This window comes from Mycetomoellerius zeteki, unplaced genomic scaffold, assembly GCF_001594055.1.
Source record: "Mycetomoellerius zeteki isolate Tzet28-1 unplaced genomic scaffold, Tzet1.0 scaffold58, whole genome shotgun sequence".
In the NCBI taxonomy this organism is placed as follows: Eukaryota; Metazoa; Arthropoda; class Insecta; order Hymenoptera; family Formicidae; genus Mycetomoellerius; species Mycetomoellerius zeteki.
This window is the reverse complement of record NW_017257588.1, coordinates 1,219,240-1,241,868: the sequence shown is the minus strand read 5'-3', so window position 1 is coordinate 1,241,868 and position 22,629 is coordinate 1,219,240. Positions and strand designations below refer to the sequence as shown.

Below are 22,629 nucleotides of genomic sequence, written 5' to 3'. Positions count from 1 at the left end.
AAATCTTTTATTGATACTTTACTCTTGTTCCGCCAGCACGTTGAGGCTTCTCGTTGTTATTTACACTTTTTCAGTATGTAAAGTATTAAAAAAAATGTTATTTCGGCAGCAACAAATTAGCAACAAATTAGCAACAAATTCCTACGTTATTTCTGCGTAGATTGGCTTTGTTGTAGGTATTGTTCCGCTAACTGAATCTTCCTTTAGCGAAACATCGTTTTTTTAAATAAACCGACAGAGCAACAAATTTTTTTCTTTGGCAACTTTTTAGCAACAAATGAGCAACAAATAAAAATGTTAGTTAGAATCGATTCCGCTCATTTTGTTCCGCTAACTTATAAGACGTCAATCTTTTTCCAGTAGAAATTTATCATGTTTCATTCAATAATTTCTGCATTATTGTAGAACATGTACTCAGAGTTGAGAATGTTACTTTATAAAAATAATGCGTTACTGTTTCCAATACTTTTTGTAAAAAGAAGCTCGTTACCGTTATTTAGACATTATTCATTTGAAAAGTAAGTAAAAAAATCACATTATTTTTGATCGGAAATAAATATTTAATTTAAATATAGAAATTTAAATATTGATAAATATTTTGTACGTTATTGTTAGGCTGCATTTTGATAGTCATTATCAATACTAAAAATCTGTAGTATATAACGTGAAATACATAAATTTTCAGTATTGACAGTAGATATGGAAATGCATCCCCTTTAATAATGTCATTAATATCATTATTAAAGAATGCATTCCCATATTTATTGTAAATATGAGAATGAAAATTTATAATTCACATTACATACATATACATATAATACAGATTTTCAATATTGGCAGTGATTATTAAAATACAGCTGAACAATAAGACATAATGCAAAGTACAAAATATTGTTTAATATTTAAATTTCTATATTCAAATTAAATATTTCCATTCAATCAAAAATAATGCGATCTATTAACACTTTGAAGGTCACGTCTCCCAACTCTGGGAGATGCACAACTTTCCGCGGAGGCCCCGTCTTCCATTTCTAGGAGACGATCTGAGGTGTATTTTCGTCATCCAACCAGAAGCGACCGCCACAATAAGACTATCTTCGTCTTCAGGGATTTTTTTTTCTGATCCCTGAAGATGAAGATAGCCTTATTGTTAGCCGCGGTCGCTTCTGATTGCATAACGAAAATACACTTCTTATTTATTCAAATAGGAATAGTATTTTAGGCCCCGTAGGAAACATATTCAAAATACCTTTGGCACTCAAAGTGTTATGCGTAGGGTTGCCAGATCCAAAAGTAAATTATCGGACAGTTTGTCATTGATAATATAACAAAATATAACCGGACAAAACCAGACAGAGATATCTAATAAGTCCAATTTATCTACACGATTTACTAAAAAAAAAAGGAAGCGAAGGGAAAATCTGTTTTAGAAACAGAATTTGGTTACATAAACATTAATTAACTATGTTTAATATAAAATATATATACTTTATTGATAAAAAAGCAAAATTAACACATGTTCCATACATGTAACATTTAACATTGTTAAAATTTTTAATAATGTTTAATGTGTTCAACAACACATTAAATTAAAATACATTTTACATTTGTTAAAATATTAAGTAATTATAATGACTTTAAGATTATATAGTCTACTGTAAGCTCATAAAATTATTTGATTAATTGTACTTCTCTGTACTTTCCACTGCTTTTAATATATTTTGTTTAGATCTCACATAATTTACGATTTCATTACACTACATGTCATGTCAAAATTAATGACTGTAAGTAATTCAACTTTGACCAATTTAACTTTCATTCTGTTGATTTTGACATATGACGTCCGGTTTGACGTATAACCAGACACTGGACAAGACTCCCGAATACCTAAACGGTTCAAAACCGGACATCTGGTAACCCTAGTTATGTCATTTACAATATACGGAGTAAAAAATAAGAGTAAGAAATTAACCAATCATAATTGAATGTGAGAAAAATAATCAATTGTGATTGGTCAATTTCTTACTCTTACTTCTTACTTCGTGTATTGTAGACGATGCGTTAAAAATCGCATAAATATAAAAATAATAGGAAATTAAAGTAATCATAAAAGTAATGATAACGGTAACGTCATTACTTCCCAAACTTGAATGTAATTAATATTTTTTTAGACGTTTTCAATAATAAATATAATAGAAGATAGAAGAATATTTTATCTTGTATATATTTTCTAAGAGATCATAATCATACATTTTTTAATATCTAAGTGCAAACAATTTATATGTATTTTGCTATTACATGTGTTGACGTACAACACAGTACATATTCGCAATATGTACTGTGTAGTATATACGCGATGTAATATTAGCATAAAGTTACATTCCGTGAAATCTACAGAACTACAGTCAACTAGGTTATTCGATGAGACGAAGAATACTACACAAGATTGAAAGTACGACCACTATGGAAGATATTTCCAAATCAGTGATCTGAAGATTACATGGCCGGTAAGCAGAACGATTCTGACTTCTAAAAACTATCGTCAAAGCAAGCAAGTATCAAAGCCTCTTCTGACCAGTGGACTGTGCATTCGGCACGACTCGACTGTTCGCGAATCGATTCAGCCGTTTCTGCCTATCTCGCTATCTTCGTTTATCTTGTCCACTCTTCTATTTACGCTATCGTTTACTTTGTGCCAGACAAAACAACCATGAGCAAGCGAAAGAGCAAGCTCGCTTATTTTTCATGCCGCGCAATTCGGTATTCGGATGTTCCTCCATTCCGATTTCCCATTTGCTTTGCACCCCGGAAAACTAATATTGCTTTTTTGTTGTGCACTATATTCGTGTCACTAATGGCAGAGATAAAGAAGATTAAACATGACAATTGCAAATATATCAGAATCTTTATGGTACAATTTTTATCTGTATGCCTCGGGAGACATAAAATATTCGACATCTATGTTGAAAAGGAAATGTTTCAATGACAAAGACATCCAAAAAAAAAAACTCAAAAACCCAGAGGTAATAACTCAACAAATGATGGTAGTTATACCATTCAACCAATTTCAAAAGATATCTTTTATCTTTTAAATATGTGGGTCTTAGAGAAAATTTATCGAATATTTAACGTTCAACTTAACGATTTGCCTTCATTTAATCGATCAGGTAAACCTAGTCCGTCGTTGATTTAATACTGTTCTTTTTTTGTGCTCATCGAACATTGTTTTTTAACGAATTTTAAATTTCAGTTTTAGTTTACTTTCCATTTGAATGAACAAAGCCACGTGAATAGCAGAACATATTCTGCAATTTTCCTTTTCTATACTTCCTATATATTCTTTGCATATTTTTCATTCTCCGTATACTTTTGCTTTCTGACTTTTTATATCTTCTCTACATGATATAATATAGGAAAGCATAACTCTTTTTATACTTGCTCGAAGATAGTATTGAGAGAAAGAGAGATATCCTATATTATTTATTAAATTATGTATAGAATCGTATATTGAAAAAAAAAAAAATAGAAATGTAAAAGAAAAGCATTGTGCCATAAAAAAATTATCAAAATTGTCAATAAAAATTGAAAGTATTGAATACTCGTATATGATGTACATATTTGAAAAAGCTGTGCTTTGTAGAAAATATAATATGCACGGCAGCAAGCCAAGGCAGCCAAGCATGTCGCAGTATCATTCTCAAGCTGCTCACTCCTCGCCAATCAGCCCACTCCCGCTTCATGGATGCGAGAAAATAATAAAAGGAAATGAAACTGGCTATGTGAGACAGCGAGAGAGAAATGAAAAATAGTTTACCAAAGGGAATGTGGGTCACGGTCCCATGTAAATCAATGAGAATTGAATTTGTCCCAAACAATAAGCGCAATACATGATTTAATTAAAATCCACATATACATATAAATTTCTTCTATGTTTCTAAAAAAAAACATCTGAAAAAAAGATCGCAGTTGTTTCATTCGCAAACTTCGACATAATATTGTGGAACTTGTTTGTACGATCAAACAAAAATACTTTGTAAACAGGAAAGCAATTATCGGTTTAATAACTTCGAAAAAATTTACCTTAATGTTTGGCAATAATTTCATAACAGTATATTATAATTATTGATTATTAAAAAATATATGAGTAAAATATAGTACAGTATATATATTTGTAAAATAATGTCATCTTTGAGATAAAATCGAATAAACGCAACAAAGGGACATTTTATTATATTTCCTTGTTAAAGTTCCTACTATAAAGTACATGCATTTAAATCATACCAAAGCAGACGGGCAATCCAAGCAGAACAAGGATTATCTTCGCAAGAACATCCAATAACTTTGTGAAAAGTCTAATTCTTTTATCCTGCGATTTTAAAGCTTCCAGACAAATGCTCCAATTTATTGGTATTAAAGAAGATAATAAGAGGATTGCTATATGTAAAAAATCGTTCACATTACGATAAAAATTGATGTTAACTACGTATATCTTTCATAAATCATGAAATCAAGACTTACAGATGTTGAATTACAGATTTAACAAAATAGAGGAAACCCTTCTATTACGAGACAGGCGTCTAATATGAGACAGTGGCATTTCTGTTAAACTAATAAACGCTAAACCTATTGGTTCCATCATGAATTTATTGCTCTTGGATTGAAAACTATTTAGTGGAAAATTCATTATTAGATCATGCCTGTAGTCGTTGTAAAAAAGATTTTAGAATTTGTATGTCTTCAAGTTTCATTGAAATGAGCCTTTAAACCTTTTATTATTTAATAAGTAAATATTTGGCAATAAATTCTTCATGTAGTGACACAGTAAGATCGTACTAATATGAAAAATACAGGATATGTTGAATTGCTTAATTACAGTTAGATTTGATGATCGTAAAACCATAAGGCGTAGAAATCGTAACATACCCAGAATATTTCTATATGAAATAATGCTCATATATCATAGTGAAATCATTGCTAAAGTATAAATGTTATTATACAATAATAAAAAGGACAACCGGAATGAACATCGAGTGCCTGTTTTTGCGATGCTTGGTTCCAACTATCTGAAGATGAGTCCTGGGTACAATGCATCGCATGCTCATTTTGCGCGCACACTGGCTGTATTTGTTTGTATTTTAGAAACATTAAATTAAGTTCTTTAATTGCAATACTGATGTACTTTGCGTTTTATTATCGATTTTTCGAGGCATCTCATATTAGGAGCACAATATTTTGACTTTGCGATTTGCCCACTTTTTATATTTTTTTAATTAAAAAAAAAGAATTTGAATTAAATTTTACGTAATATTATCATAAACTTTATTAAATTCCCTTCAAAATGACCTATTATTTTTTAAAATTCTATCCGTAAACTTCTAATATTTACCCAAAATGAACTCGGTATTTCATAATAAGGACCTTTCCTCTATATATAGTGTAAACATGTAATGTCTTCTCCAATAATTACGGTAATGCGGTAATTAAAATATCGCGTCAGAATCAATGCAATCCCATGCGAAACACGACAATGCCAGGCACGTGTTGATCTATTCACATACATCGTGACAATGAAATTAATGATGATTATGATACACGAGCGAATCCATCGTCCTTTGGTGAATCCATCTACGTAACTGCAAGAGTACCACGGTTACTCAACCCGCGCTCTCTAAAAGTGGTCAGAGAGTGCTGCAATAAGTTTACTCTTCTCCGTCAACATGGCAGGTTAAAGTTCACGGAAGCTAGATGGGTGCTGCTGAAAACGGTGCTTTCGGCTTAACACAGTTGCCTATCAAGTACGGTGCGCAGCTGTTTTAACGACCCATCACTGTGTATGCCAATCTTGCTTTAAAATTAGAAAATATTTTGTTAGCATTACGGCGAATCGGAAGACACTGTCAATGTCAATAATATTTGTCGTATAATAATAAAGCTAATGGCATTTACTGATATCCACAAAATCAGACTTGAGAAAACAATTACAACTTATATAACATTAATTCAATGAATAATATGAACAGCATTATGGTACGGCAAATTATCTTAAAAATGATCTTACAACTCCCTAGATGATTCAACTTGACGGGACCTCTCGTCGTGACGTCAGACGTGTCATCCTACGAGATATCCTAACTTCAGCGAGATATATCGAGCGGTCTGTATAGGTATACATAGCCATGTCGTATATATGTAGCTACATCGACGCAAGGGGAATACACGCAGCTTTCACCTGCCAATAATTTTTGCTGGAAGGATCTTGAAAGTTTGTACGAACGACGTTGATTTATATCGAACGAAAAGTGGTTTCTTCTCTCCAGCGAATTAACGGCTGAATATAAATAGATTTACAGTATTAACTTCTTTCTGTATTTAGCGAACGTCAAATATATAATTATATATCTCTACTTGTTATTAATTCTTCGACGTTTCCGTACAACTTCGAGGCTAATTGTCGATGCTTTGTTGTTGCAGTTTAATGGAATGAAGTATTACATCTCGCCACGTTATACCGTCGAGGGACATCCTAGAATAAAGTTCCACAGTGTCCAGTATGCAGTGAGTAGAGCGTAAAATATTCGATTTTCACTCGGCTTTGCCAGGGACACGCTGCGACATTTACGCAACGTGTATTGTCTGAAGTTTTGAGGCTGCTAATGCGCGTATGTGCGAACGGTCGGATGAATACAGATGCGTGCCTACGTGATCGAAATTTCGTACGCCGGTTTATGCTCGATAATCAATGCGAAAGCGACTAATCAGTTACCACCCGCACACGACGCGCAAATTGTCGTTTGGAGTGACGTAAATTGCTATAGACGCGGAAACGCCGAATAAAAATGTGTCGTACGAACGGCGGGATGATAAAGGAGGGCGCGAGACATAATAAAGTTACGTCGACAAATCTTGTTAAAATTCATGATGCGGAATTAGCACATTATGACTTACAAATTTGCAAAATGCGAGCACACCGAAAATAAATACGACAGTATGTCCACGATTACGGTTTTTCGAACGAGCGCGTAATCTTCCCTCAAGCGATTAATGTTCAAATACGTCTTTCGCAAATCAAGATAAACGGATGAATGATCATTCGCAATTAACAAACGCTTCCCTCCAAAGTAAACTAAAAGTCAACTGTAGCGAGCTTTCGCGCGTTATTATTCTAATTGTTGACTTTATGAATAGGTTTAAGTACTTGCAACGCTAATGTATTCGCAACGGAAATGTTTATGCGTACCCAAAACACGTGCATACATAAATATGTACCAGAGTGTTCGTAAACATTTCGTTTGCGTATTTATACATCGCCGGTGGTTCGTGGACGACGCTTGATTGATTACACCTGAGTCTGCTGCTAATTACTCAACGTAACATTTCGATTACCACAACGCAACGGTTAACTACATATAGATGTTTCAACTGATTAATATCAGTGTACTTAGATTAATGCACAACAAGAACGACAAAAATAACACGGGAGACTAAGTATTATTAATTACTCTAAGATAATTGCGTTTTTTTTTTGCCATTTTAATATCATCGGTCGTACAGGACATTTGCATATCTACGCTAATGTGTCGTAATCAATGGTACTACAGGTAATTATAATATTATGGAACGATATATTCTTTATGGAATTGTGCAATTAAGAAACCTCTCTGCGATGCGGCCATAAAGACCGATTACGCTAATTGTTGGTCGTATTAATGTACGTGTATTCTCCCGTATTCTCTATCTATAGTGTAATATATATATATGGTATATAGTATATCCAGCAACTCTATGTAAATATATACTTGCACGTGTGCAATGCAATTCTATCGGCATTACCTGCAGACATCAATAATTCTCACGTTACTATAGTATTGTATTTAAATAAACGAACTATAAAATATTTACAATCCATTACGTGCAATTTAATTAAAATATGTCATTTTGTTCAAGTACGTGTGATAACGTAATAACACAATCGTCTGAATCGTAACAGTTACACTTGGCCGCACGTTATTAATGTAATATTAAGTTAAATTAAACGCGGATTCGCACATACGAGGTATTCGGCCGTCTGCAATTTTCAGCACATAACGTTAACGACGTGCGGTATGGATCGAAAATTCCTTCTACAAATCGACCGCGACGATTACACGGCCATTACCTTAATTGCTGACGTCGCTAACGCGCGTATTCACGCATGTATAGTTATTCGGAGCCACGCTCAACGTATGGGTCACCACCATATCCACCATCAGCGTTTGCTGTTGGCTCAGCTTACCATCCCCAAGAGAGACGTAGTTCTCGTGAGTGTCATGTCGAATTGCACGGGTCAACCCAGCGAGTTAAACGAGCGGATCCGGTTGGAAACGTCTACATCAACGCGATTGCGTATAGAACACTAAAACTTGGTGTATGATCTGCAAACAGGGCTTGTAACGAAACTTCAACCTTGAACTCGGAACATGAATTACGCGAGTGGAGTAACAGTTACTCATCCTAAACTTAGCTGAGGACTTCGACGACTCCGATAACGAACGAATTTTGTTTGATTTCTACCTCGCGAGATGACATCTTCGACGGAAAGTCGTATCTGAATATTTTTCGTTAAAGTCTCACGACAGAAAAAAACTCTAAGTAAATATTAAAATGCGAGTTGTCATAGATTTTGCGTTGAAATTTGTACAAATGTTACAGTGTGCGTACACGAAAAGAATGGTTTTGCGAAAATATCTAAAAAATTTAATTAAATACAGATCTAAAAATAACTTTAGACCCTCAATATAATTACGTAGCTCAACATAATTACGTAGCTTAAGCATTAACAACATTACTGCAAAAGTTTTAACATTCTAGCAAACAACTTCGATATCCTATATAATATAACTAATTTGATGGTCCAAACAAAATTATTTTCAGGTCTGTGTTTAGCAAACTTTTAGATATTTGAACAAAACTGTTCACTCTATGTAAATATATAGATAGACCCTACATTACTGATGCTACTAATAAATTAAACTAAAAAGAATATCACTTTTACTTTAATTCTAACAAATTTAAATCTAATTTTAATTTTAAAGAAATTTTGTAAAATTAAATCTAACGTGAAAAACGTCAGCACGGCGTAAAACACTTCAGCATTTAGCTTCATTCATTAATAATTAGCAAGTGCGATAGATCGGATGCCTGTAAATTCACGCCAAGTGTATCACAACGAGCAGCTTCGATTAGAAATTCCTGAAGGGTTATCCACGAATATGCCCTACCTTTAGAAAGGCATCTAACCGAATATAGTCGTGGCTTGCGCATAAATTATGCACTACGACGCATACTATGCGTCGTATTGCCCGTCCATTATCGAAAGCGCGCGACAACGAGCTACAGGATGAGATGCCAAGGCGTGCAATAATATCGCTAATAACTTCCATTCCATTAACACCATACCTCATCTTTCTCATAATTGACGTTCTCTACAGCATTACGTGACACTTGAGATAGAAACTTGTTATACAATACGACAGTAAAACAGGATTATTTCAAACTGTATGGATTATATACAAATACACTACAATTAAGGGTTTTATATTTTTTCGGGAGATAGTCCAGAATGTGCTCAAAACATGACATATGACGTTTTTTCGAATTAAAAGCAAAATAAAAGATTTATAATAATTTATCGCAGATAATACTGTATGTTTAATCTTAATGGATTATCGTAATAAATGACTAATAAATAATAATGAATAATAAATGACTAACGAGCACATCTGTTAATTATCTGCGTGACATCAAAATTTTGTTTTGTGACACAAAAATATATAGGTATGCAAGTCAATAGATAAAAAAGTTGATTTACTTTTGTGTGATTTACTCTAAAATTTAATACGTGAAGAAAAAACGCGTAAAAACACACACACACACATATATATATATATATACAGGGTGTTTGATAAGTAACGATAAATCTTTCGCACATGGACAGAATGGACTAAACTAGAAGAAAAAACCTCTGCATTTTATAATTTTCGCAAGATATTAATTATACTAACAAGATATTAATTATACTAAAAATTGTCGAAAATTGGTCTTCAATAATAATTTTTTACTCAAATACTATCAACTTTACAGAAAAACTGCAACAGACAAAAATTGTTTTCTGTAAAGTTGATAGTAAAAAATTATTGAAGACCAATTTTCGGCAATTTTTAGTAATTAATATTGTTAATTATTGCGAAAATTGCAAAATGGTAGAGGACTTTTCTTCTCAGTTTGGTCCATTCTACCCCTGTCTGAAAGATTTATCGTTACTTATCAAACACCCTGTATATAATATATATATATACATGTAACCTGTTCGAAATAATTACATGACTATTTGAATATTTTCGTGCAACAGCATATTTCTGTATAAATAACGAGACTATTGAACTGTTCGTTAAATTTAAATAAACTGCATTTCCTTACGACGTCAATTGCTATTTTTACGATGCGACCAAACAATATCTATCCTGATCAAAATTGAAAGAATCGTACCGTACGGAAAGCTCATCTCTTATTAAACAATACCAGTGTATACAATACCCGGCGCATTTGTAGAATAATATTACGCGAACGATAACATGAAGCAAATTGATTCGTCACACGACACAAGTGTCAATAAACGAGAACACTGGAGAAAAAGTGAGTGCCTATGACAATAACTGCATTTTTATTGAATTTGGATTACAAAAATGCTAGACCGGAGACAAGCCGATCTGGATGACAGTGATATCCAATAGGTGCGGGTTATTGCGATGAGTAATAACAACACTGACCTCGTATATCATCGTTAATCCATCAGAATGACACTATTGTTATAACAGCTGCTGAGAGGAGAAAGGGATAATTGATCAAGTTACAATCTCGAGAGATCAGAAGTCGTGAGCGTCAACAGCGTTCAATGAAAGGCGTATAAATTTTCCATAAAAGACCTGTCCGAGCTACGGACGCCGCGACTTAAGACCCCGCATATATTTACACGATTTTATGCGGTATACTATAAATTGGAATTAACCGGAGAGTGGTATGCATCCGAGCGAGTTTGGAAGCTTTCCAAACGTAGCGTTATTGACGCTGCGGATCGAATAAAATGCGGGACACGAAAAGCGCGGCAGCGCATATGGCACGGCACGGCGCAAGGTGAAACCAAAAATCGCCGAGCCTTGTTAAAGAAAAATAAATAAAAACGAGAAAAACGGGAAAAGCACGTAGCGGTTGTACCGTATCCGGTGCGTACACAGGTGCGAAGCGCAGTACAGCGCTTATAGCTCGAACGTGGTACGCTATTATGTTGCGAGTTTATGATACCGGTATAACGGCTATATCTCCTCGACTGTGCTGGAACGACAGAAAAATATAACCCAGTACGTCGTTATAATTAGCCCTCCATTACGCTTAACGTCCATTAACGTCGTTAATTTCGAAGCGCGGTAGATATAGACTAGGTCGAAGGGCTGTGTTTCTATGTGAGAGCCGTGCAAGCGTGAAATTTCGTCGATGCTAAATCGAGCGAATCTGCCATTTCGATGTCAATTAATATTCCACGGTCCGTTTTGTACTAATCGCTCACAGGAAACTCCATTCAAATGGAACGCAAACTTAAGTTCCTGCTAAATGTAAACGCACAATACGCTTTGAAATTTATGTTCTATTCCATTATCGAGATTATATAAATTGACGCAACGTTTTTCAAAAAAATCTATTATCACACAGAGAGAGAGAGAGAGAGAGAGAGATAAAGCGTTTATTGATATTCTAGGGCAAGCTCTCTAAGAATATAAAGTATAGCTACAGCAAAGTTAACATAAAGTAACATAAAGTATTTTAAATTTAATATAGAGTAACAAAAAATATTTTGAATTTAACAATAGGCGATTTTTAGCGTGTTTCTGGTATAGCAACCAAAAGCAACCGCAACTAAGGCTATCTTTGTTTTCAGGGATCAAAAGACAAAGATAGCCCCAACCGTTGCTTTTGGTTGCTATACCAGAAGCACGCCAAAAATTGCTTAATGACAATACGCTATATATGGTACAATGACTGACAAGCAATAGAAATGTGAATTATAGACGAAAAGTTATGATAAGCAATGTAAGAATATAGATTTATTTATATATATATACATGCATATGTGTGCGTACACATACATATATACACACCCATATGTATATGTGAATAACATGATGCCACTAATATGATTGCAAGAAAAGCAAATAATTCTTGTGACAAAAGAGAGACAGCTGAAGGCGATACGAGAGTCCACCCAAGAGAGTACAAAGGTGTACAGCGGCACATCAGCTGCCAAGAAGCTAACGCGAGTTAACGGCAGGATTACCAGCAGAAAATTTTATGATGACTCTCTCTCACGTCGCAGATGGCAAAAAAGCTCGTATCTGAAGGTACAGAGTGCGTCTGATTCGCGAATAGGAATAATAAGGAGAGAATTCCAGAGTGAGGGAGAGAGAGAGAGAGAGAGAGAATGCATGAGTAAACGAGAATAGAGATGTAATTGCAATTTTGTTCAAATTGCGCAAAAATGAAACGACATATTAAAATAGACTGTCTTCATCCAAATACGCAAGATAATGTGGACTAGTATAGTAATAATTACGACATAAATTTTGTACTGTTTTTAAGAGGAGTCCGTTCATTTTATTGCATAGCTTTCTTTCCAATAAAACGGTGACAGCTGAAAATTTATGTAACGAGCGTGATAGAAATTAAGCAGCATGAATGTAATTAATGTCAGCAAGAAGATTAAATTCCTACATACCCAGCTTTTCAATTAAAATTATCTTTTAATTCAAACTACTATTAATTTGCGATATATTCGTGCAAAGATTTGAGAATAATGGATAACATATAAAATATTATCGTACTTTCTATTAATGCTCCAGTTTCAAGAAAGTAATTTCAACAATCAGTTTTCCATAAAGTTTGTTCCACGCGCAAAGATTTCTTATCTATTCTAAGAATGTTGACTAATTTCCATTTTTATTTTTGTATTTTAAACAATCAATTAAATATGGTATCATAATTTTATTACATCCATACGAAAAAACGTAAAAGACAAATTTCTTCCACCATTTTCAAGTAGTGTAATTCATTACACTTTCCATTTGAATGCGCCTTGTTCGTCATGATTAAACAAAAAACGTCTCGCAACGGTACCTCTTACTCCAATCCCCCTTCACTGTTAAGTGAATATCTACTCACGTCTAAAACTTACTCGATCAAGGGCGACTTCTTCGATCGCTTTTATCTATAAACCCTTCCTCGTTTAACAAAGCAGAAAATACTCTAACTACACGCTAGTTGTCTTCCTAAACTTCCTATTGACAAGTATCGCCCATGATTAACGAGAGGTACTTACGAAGTTGCTGCAAAATCTTAGCAGCCTGGAGATGGATCATCCATAATGTGAGCTCACAAAACACTCTCTTCGATTCGTAACGATTCTTAATGGTTGCGATTTATTCGGTATGCGTATACAAATTGCCAGGAAAATCTGGCACAATCAATCCTCCTTTTTCGAGCCTTCGAGCTCGAATTCAAAGAACCATTCCAGGTCAGTGTAAAAGTTTTTCCCTTGAGTTGAGAACTGAAGATTAGCGAGCAATTCGGGGGCGTTCGTGTGACTGACTTCGCACAAACGTCATTCGTTCACGGCCTGCGCATAAGAACTCAATTCGTTGATTTCTTTTGTATTATTCTTTGGCACCTTTTTATATTTCTTTTATTTTGTACAAATACGCTTTATTTATTTCTACTTAATTTTGTAGTTTGCTTCCACCGTTGTTTTCGTTGCTTAACGTTGCTTTCTTAATACAATCCAAACAATTGCGGAACAACGAATATTCCTGTTCATGTTCCTTTTAAATAGAATTCCTGTAACGTGTACTCAAACGTTATTCAAGATTATCTGACATATTTGGCAACGAAATTCAATTCGCTGACCGAATTTTCCACTCACGGATTTCCGGAATGAATACCACAATGTTTACGATGTTGTTGCCAAATAACGAAAATCTTGTCTATCGATCCGATCTCCATTCGATAGCACAAACGAAAAAAACCTCATACACGTAAAATGCACATAAGACGGCGCACATAAAGGTTTACACAAAACCGCAATAAGGTTATACATACGCTTAGTGATTACAATTCATATTTAAAGCTTAATGGAGGAGCATACTGTTACTTACAGATTAAATTTCGTAACGCAGTTACGGTTATACATATATTTTCTTTGAAATCGTAAGTATTGTTATGCATATAATCTATATAGAATTAATCTTATCGCATGATAAAACAAATTATCATATATTTATATATATTTATAAATCATAAAATCATAAAATAGAATATTTAGAAGTGTTAAAAGCAAAATTTATGCGAGTTGTATATTAAACTGAAAATTTTATAGCCCCCGGGAAATAGTACAACAATAACATAATAGCAATGTTATAATTTCCCATTTAACGATATTAATGTAATATAACCCGTGTTATAACAGTTACATTATTGAATGTGAAATTATAACATTGATATTATGTATATTATTGTTAATTGGTATACTGTGTCGTGGTCTAAAATAGCAGTCGAAACGCATAAAAATTAATTTAATATAATACATTTGTTTCTTTTCAGTTAATTCAAATAATTTAAGAGTCCGACTATTTCGGTTTTTTTTTCATATTTGTGAAGTAAAAAAACCAAGATCTTTATGCCAAATGCACATTCACAAATACATTCAAGTTTTCCAGCTGCCGCCACTAGGTTACATCCGCTTCCGAACTTCTTCTCCACTATCGTACTCGAGCTCCAACCAGATCTCTCGTGCGACATTTAGTCGCTCCAAGAAGTAACGAGAATGTAATTTTCCAGGATGCATATTATTATCATCGGCAGGACACATCGCCTCCGCGAATTCGTTCTCCGCTTCGTTCACCATATTCGACTCAACGAGCGTACATTGCATTTCCGCGCTGTTTTCCTTCCCTTTTATTCGGCTGCACGCTGCAGCTGGCTCTCTCGTTAGCATTCATCTTTCTCTCGCGACCGAATACCGTTCTTTTCACGCCTTCACGGTTCATCCTTTTCACTGTCCCATTTCATATTTTTGCGAACTATGACTGAACCAAAGCATTGTAAAATATTTTGTCGTCTCGCATGCGAATCTTATTCTTTAACGATCATTAAATTATTTAGTTTAGAAAGAAATGTAAGTTTAATACAAGTAAAATGCCTCTGCGGATGTTGGTATGTAAATTAAATCTATATTTATAACGAGACAGATACTATTCGCAACCAATTGGGATGTATTTACTAAATAAAGTTAAAGTAAACGCAAATGTTCCAACTCTGGATTTATAAGTCCTTCTCTCTTATACTTTGCAGTTTTGTACTTGACTTCCTAATGTACTGAAGAAGACTCAAATGTCTTCAAATCCAGAGTCAAAATATTTGTGTTTATTTTGTTTAGTAAGAACATCCAAATTGGTTATAAATCGTGTCTATCATATGAATATTAATTTATGGTACACATCAATTTAGCATCCACGGAACCTCACATAAACATTTTACTTATATTAGATCTATTCTTGGAGGCACCCCCACTAATATTACAATATTAAATTTTGTTACGCAAAATGTTTTAATTCTATTATCATTCATTTCAATACCGATAATGCATGCCGAATTGAGACGTCATATTTCATTATATATTTGACTAAAATATTCCCATTGTAATACAATTTTGAAAGATTTTAACAATTAATTCGATTTTTTTTTTTCGAAAATAAAATGTTTCAAATAGTCCTGCACGTAAGGAACGATTTTGCTGAAGTATCTAAAAACTAGATATATATAAATCTAAAATAATTTTTTTAATCATCAAAAAAACTATATAAGACATTCAAATTGGTTGTTGAAGATTATCAAAACTTTTTGCATGATTATTTTGATAATTTTACATGATTATTTTGATAATTCAACAAAATTATTTTCAATATCTAAATTTTTAAATATGTCAGCAAAATCGTTCTTTCCATGTAGTTGAACTATTATTTCAGTTGAAATTTCTGAAATTTAGGAACCTATAACTCATAGTAGTCCAACTACTTCCAAAAGTTTTATGCAACGATACTTTTTACTTAGAGCATAACGTCGTTTATTGCATCATTACTTTCGCAAGAGATTAATATCCGACTGCGCAAGGTATTCAAGAATGGATTACACGCAATAGATAGCGATCGTTTGTAGAACAATACTGCCGACACTGGATAATTTATCACGGCACATGATAGTGCGGAGAGAAAGCAAGTTTGTTTGCTTCTGTTAATCTGACAGTACACATCCTCACTATTAAACCTATCATCTATCGAAAATGAGTATATTGTTATCTCGATATATCGATATCCGATTGTTCACACGCTCAATGATATTAATTTACTATTCAAACAAGCTGTGTTGATTTTCGATTATCAAACTGCTACATAATAACATATGTCATACGAAATATATTATTATTATTATTTAATATTATACAAATGCTTGAAAAAATAAATATTTCATTATCTACAGTGCAATGGGATGTATCCTGAAGACTGAGATAGATAGAATTGTTCTAACAATGGTAACGTCTCCATCAGTTGTATAATTCATTACAATGCCACGGAAGTGTAAGTTAATTCACGTCCAACAATATGCAAAGCTGCCGCGTCTAACAATAGAAACTCAACCCAAACTTTTTTATAATTTCATTTGAGAGATGATAACGTGATCTGCCGACTAAATCAACGTTTTCATAATAAATCACGAAACAATGTCAAAAGAAATTAATATTAACGGCATTAAAAAAATTAATGCATTATTTAAATAATTTTAATAATTTTAATAAATATTTCTTGATTTGTAATTATCGGAGATCCATTATGTCACTGATATCATACATAATTAATCTCCGATAATGACAAATCAAGGAATATTATTTTAAATAATACATATATTTTAATGTGGGACACACACGATGCTCCGGAAATTGTGATAAAATCGGGAAGAGGATAATTCTTCTGAAAAAATAAGTTGAAAACATAGAATAAAGTTTTTTCATTATATGAGGCTTTGTTTTCCGGCTTTGAACAATTTATAAAATAATAAAATTTATTATGCGTGAATATCCTATTTTATTGTGTATTCTCGATTACCAATACAATAAACATGAGCAGAGATAGTAATCTACAGCAAGATCCGTTGCATAGCAAATATTTAAAATCAATTTTCCCGAAAACAAATACTCACATAAAACAATTATATTCTACATTTTGAACTTTGTTCACGTAAAATCACCCTTTTCTCAGTTGTGATGAAAAATGTAACTTAAAATATTTTATATATATTAATTAACATATAAATGTGTTTTATCTATTAATTTTATATAATATATATATATATATATCACATTAAAAATAAATAGAATCTATTTAAGTCAATTGATTAACTTAAATAGAAACCTGATTTGTTTTAGCAAATATTTTTTATGAGAGAAGGTACATATATATGTGTATTACAATGCGTTAATATGTTTGATAACGTTTTATTGAAATTTTTGTATATATTAACATAAATTAATTATCAAGATAAAATTTTACTCAGAATTTACCTCGAAATGATGATACAAATTACACAACGTGATGTAGAGCGATACAGAACTTATATCAAGTATTATGATACACACCATCCATATTAAGTGAGTGATACCTAACCACCGTAGCCGTATAAACTAGCAGTTCGTTAGTTTGGGCTCAGGTCTCTCGGACCTGTCAGCTTGGTATCTATCTTTCAGCCATTCTATCTCCCTCCTATCGCCGAGCATCTCGGCGCGCGAACGAGCGGCCTGTCCTCGAGTTTGTCCTGAGAGTTCCGCGATTTAATATTCGAGCATGTCGCCTTGATATTCAGTGGACAGATATTAGCATGTAGAGCAGGACCAAGTTTAACGATGGATTTGCTTCCGCTTCGTTGTGCGTTGAGTGTCAAACTTCATGAAAAACTGACTGGAATTTCCGCAGTTCTGACGAGTGATTTCCAAATTATGTTAAAAAAATGCGAAACATGTCGATAATGGTACAGAAACGCGTAGTGTAAATTAAATATCATTTAAGATCACAATAGAATGGTTAAACCGATATTTTATCAAAAAGAAATGGACACTGAATCTATGCTTTATTTTTGGAACTATGTAAAAAAAATGTAACTTTCGAGCCAATGGAATATCAAACTAATTATTTTTATTATATATAATGATAAAATACCATCAATTATTTACACAAATTAGTTATAATTACATTATAATTAATAGCCATAATTATTTATTGAAAATTTTGTCAGTTTTGACATTTTTTTGTATTAATTTTAATTAATTGTATTTCTACATGAGTCGTATAATGAATATTCAAATCTCGATATAACATTCTCTGATTTTCATGGAAGTGCGAATGCAAGATAATGGATTGACGATATATATTTCATCGTCGCAATGAATTTCAGCTCGGTGATGAAAGTTGTTGGTATAGTACGACTCGCGATATGTACTCTGCTTTCAGTGCAACGATAAAATTTCACGGCCCGTAAAAGTCACCGGCACGCTCTCATCAAACCGAACCGTCAATTCTATCCGCCAATTTGAGATCGAGGAAGGCTAAACCTCTTTCACACTTGTCGCGGTCCGATATTTCCGAGTGCGTCATGTCGGATTAATTGATCTCCCTTCGCCTCTCTTATCGAGATCTTTTTATTTTCGGGCATAGCTTTCTAAATACGAATACTTTTGCGTGAATTTCGACTCGACAACAATTATTCGCGCAATCGGTATACTTAATTTGCATGCATCTAACTCGTTTCCAATACAGATATTTCCGGGCAGAAATATGCAATCTCATCAAATTGAATTATCAGTTTCGCATTTTCATGAAAATGAACGAGCGATAATTATGCAAGCCGTAGCGCCAATCGCACTAATCTCGAACTACATTAAATCGTACATAAAAAATTTTAATGTGACACATCATAACATGATAATGTTCCATTAAACATATCGTGTTCTACATTTACTCGTAAATTGAAACGACACTATGATGAATCGATAATGTGAATGCATTTTTCGCATCTGGAAAAATGTAACTTTTCAGGAAGAAAGAGGAAGCTTTTAAGTTTGCGTAATGTATACAACGTAACATTTTATATCTGTTACATTTCTGCAATACGTTGTTTCACTAAAACTAAAAGCAGTCGCTAAGAAATTGCGCGATTGCGACCGCAGCAGTTTATCGTAAAAAAAAATGCAGATACAGGCGTCGCAATCACCACAATAGATAGCTGAATTAACACGCGATAGGATAAACATCGATTTATGGATCTGTGCGTTCTGCTGGAAAGCTCGACGGCAAAATTTTATTTACGGGCAATAAAAGTCGATCGCGCGCAGTGAAAACGATCGATATATTCCTGTTGTCGATGAGCCGACAAAAGCTTTAGCTGCTTTTCGGGTCATCGAAAGAGGGACTGTGCTCACTCATCGTTCTAATCGAAGATTTCATAGGTCATTTTGGTTGCGGTGATTGTCGCGTTCACGGTCAACGCGTCGAGGTTTTCAATCCGCAACACGGCAACACACAACCGCACTGGTTCAAGCCGCATCCTATTAGTATTATTACGAATACGCGGATGGCTAGTTACCATCCGCTATCGACCATTCTCGCTCCTGCTCTCGCGCCCCCTGCCACTTTTCGTTCTTTGGTACATCCTTTACATGCTAATGCTTCGCTGCTGAATATCATATGGGCGGGTTCTGAATATGAAATAGTTTGAAATTGGAAAGGGAATATTGTCCCGTTCTAACTCGATGTGCTCTACATATCTTTCTCGGCCAAGACACGACGCCAACAGAGTTACCATGACGCAGACGAATAGTGGAGCTACCCCCTATTTCTGAAAAAGACGTAGAATAAGATAAAAGAAGAAGCTCGAGCCTCCCCCCCTCTCTCTCTCTTTCTGTCTCTATCTCTCTCTCATCACGCCCATGGCGATTAATTTCCAACATTGCCGCTTGCAACGGTGTCAGTCGGTATTATTATTTTCGAGGAGTATTACGACACTAACAAGACTTATTCCGAATATCATAGAACAGCCTGTATTCATAAAATAATTAAATTATATTTAACTGCGCAGAATATATTAATCACTTCCGAATTCGTAAAAGTGGCTTACACGATAATAATTTCTGCGAGAAAGCTCGATAGTCGTTACGCGTAATTGAATTTTCCGAAGATAACTTACGTACACACACGGAAAGAGATTTTGCAGTATCTAAAAATTTAACTAGATGCAAATTTGAAAATAAATATGTTGAAATATCAAATTAATTGTGTGGGAGGACATTCAAGTTAATTGAAAAAAATATTAAAATTTTGTACAATGTTATCACGATGTTTAACTGTCCTAGACAATCATTTTGAAGGCCCAATAAAATTATTTTTTCTATTTAGTTAAATTTTTAACTAAATCTATATTTCCATACATAAATTGTTGAATGCACGGGCGTATTCGTCATTAATGACACATCGATAGTTAAATGTAAATTTTGCTTTATGATCACTCGATTTTTAAATTATGATATGGACCAATATGTGTCAATGTTATATAAGCACGCATTTGTAAGGTAATGAATTATCATGTGACCGAACCTCATCATCGCTAATCCTCGTATCGTGCTATCCTATTTCCACATTCACCCTGATATACTGCGATGGTATATCCCAGTAAATTGCCACGACTCGATGCTAAAATCTAGAGCATTCAACTTGGCATACATGTTTATCGCGCACATTTATGAACAACGCGCCGTTACTTTATTAGCTCGTGAATACGTCGTTGAAACGTTGAGAGACGTCGATTAGAAATTTACTATACGTCAATATGCAAAACTGATTCCTATTTACCAACAATCTAATTTGCTTCAAATTGCGAGATGCACGATAATGTACAATAAATAATTTGCTCGCAAATTAACGATCAATTCTTCTCTTTGCGAATCTATTTTCTGGGGCAACATTTCCTAAATATTACGATTTAATGAAAAATATAAATTATTATCCCGTACATGGTAACTTTTGTCTCTAAGATAATCGATTAATCGGTTTTCGCCTGATTTATTTATATACAAATCTATGTATATTTATGTTATACATTGAAAAACGTAAAAAATGTATATCTAGTATAATTATTATTACTTACAATTAAGGCTCAGTTTCACAATTCACTCTTAATCGAGGTTCAATTTATTCCTTATCTCTTTCCAATAATAGAATTTTGAATTAAAAATTAACCATGAGTTGTAAAACTGGACCTTAATATCATTATTTTCTGCAATAATAAAAAATAAATACAAATATAAATATTATATAAAGTATAATATTACAGTCTATTATACGAATATTATACGATATGTCGACATTGGATATATATTCGTACAATTGATAAGATTAGTATTAAACTGAGAATTCTTTGAATTTACATTTAAAGCATTTTGTAAGTAAGCGAATCCAGAAAATATATCTACAATGAAAAATTATTGTGCAATGATCGCGGAGCATCATCATATGCAGTACGCGGTGCAAGATCGGACAGCTGATTCGATTTTGACGAAGCCACCATCTACATAGCGCTGCGCTAAAAATGGAGATTCCGGAAATTTATGGTTTTCATTTCTTGGACGGTGTCGGACGTGTTATTCGCGATGTACGTGACGGAAATATTCAACCAACCAAATGTTGGTTATCGTCATGTTCTTCTGAAAGAAACATGCGCGGATTGAGTAACATATAGGTACTATATATCTAAGTACATAAATATCTTATACAACAAACAGTAATGATTTTGTACCATGGTAGGAAATTATTTTTATTTTCATCGTTTTTACTTTTCCTGTGATATTTCCTAAAGTATCGTATTACGAATAAAAATTAAATATTTACAATATAAAATTTGCAAATCTCTCTCTCTCTCATAAAAAATAAAATATAAAATCAATAGTAAATTAATAATTATTCGACTAGTAATCAATTATTAGAATTGTAAGATTCTATAGAGGAGAGGGTGGTATTATGACACCCCAGATACATTTTACACAATAACTTTGTTAATAATCAATATTTAAGTTTAAAACTTGACAATTACATTCGTTAAAATGTTGTTGAATGGATTCTGGACTCAAAGTTACGAAACATTTATTACTTAGGATACTATTAATAAAAATGTGGCGACATTGCATAATGACTCGAAGAAAAAAATGGGTGGTAATGTGGACCCCCATTAACCTGGACCCCCCACCATCGAAAATCAACTTCGCGATAGGTCAAAAATTTAGTGCTCTTTTGTTGCTAATTAGTTGCTCTAGAGCGAATTTTGTTGCTCCAACCGTTTAGCAGCAATAAAAAAAAAAATGGGGGGTCTAGGTTAATATAAAGCTGGACCCCCCCATAATGAAAAAATGGATATAGAGCTGCGATATCAAAAAAACAAAGGCACCAGATTTTGTTG

The 22,629-nt window shown here is 33.5% G+C and overlaps 1 protein-coding gene across 2 annotated transcripts in view; it reads left to right on the top strand.

Annotated features, from left to right (window-relative positions):
• Positions 1 to 22,629, top strand: part of LOC108728062 (limbic system-associated membrane protein) — a 185,108-nt gene that overhangs the window by 70,995 nt on the left and 91,484 nt on the right. For both annotated transcript variants that reach the window (XM_018456413.1, XM_018456411.1), the window contains exon 2: positions 6,472 to 6,555. The gene's annotated coding sequence lies outside the window, so the exon portion shown is untranslated. The remainder of the gene's footprint in view (positions 1 to 6,471; positions 6,556 to 22,629) is intronic.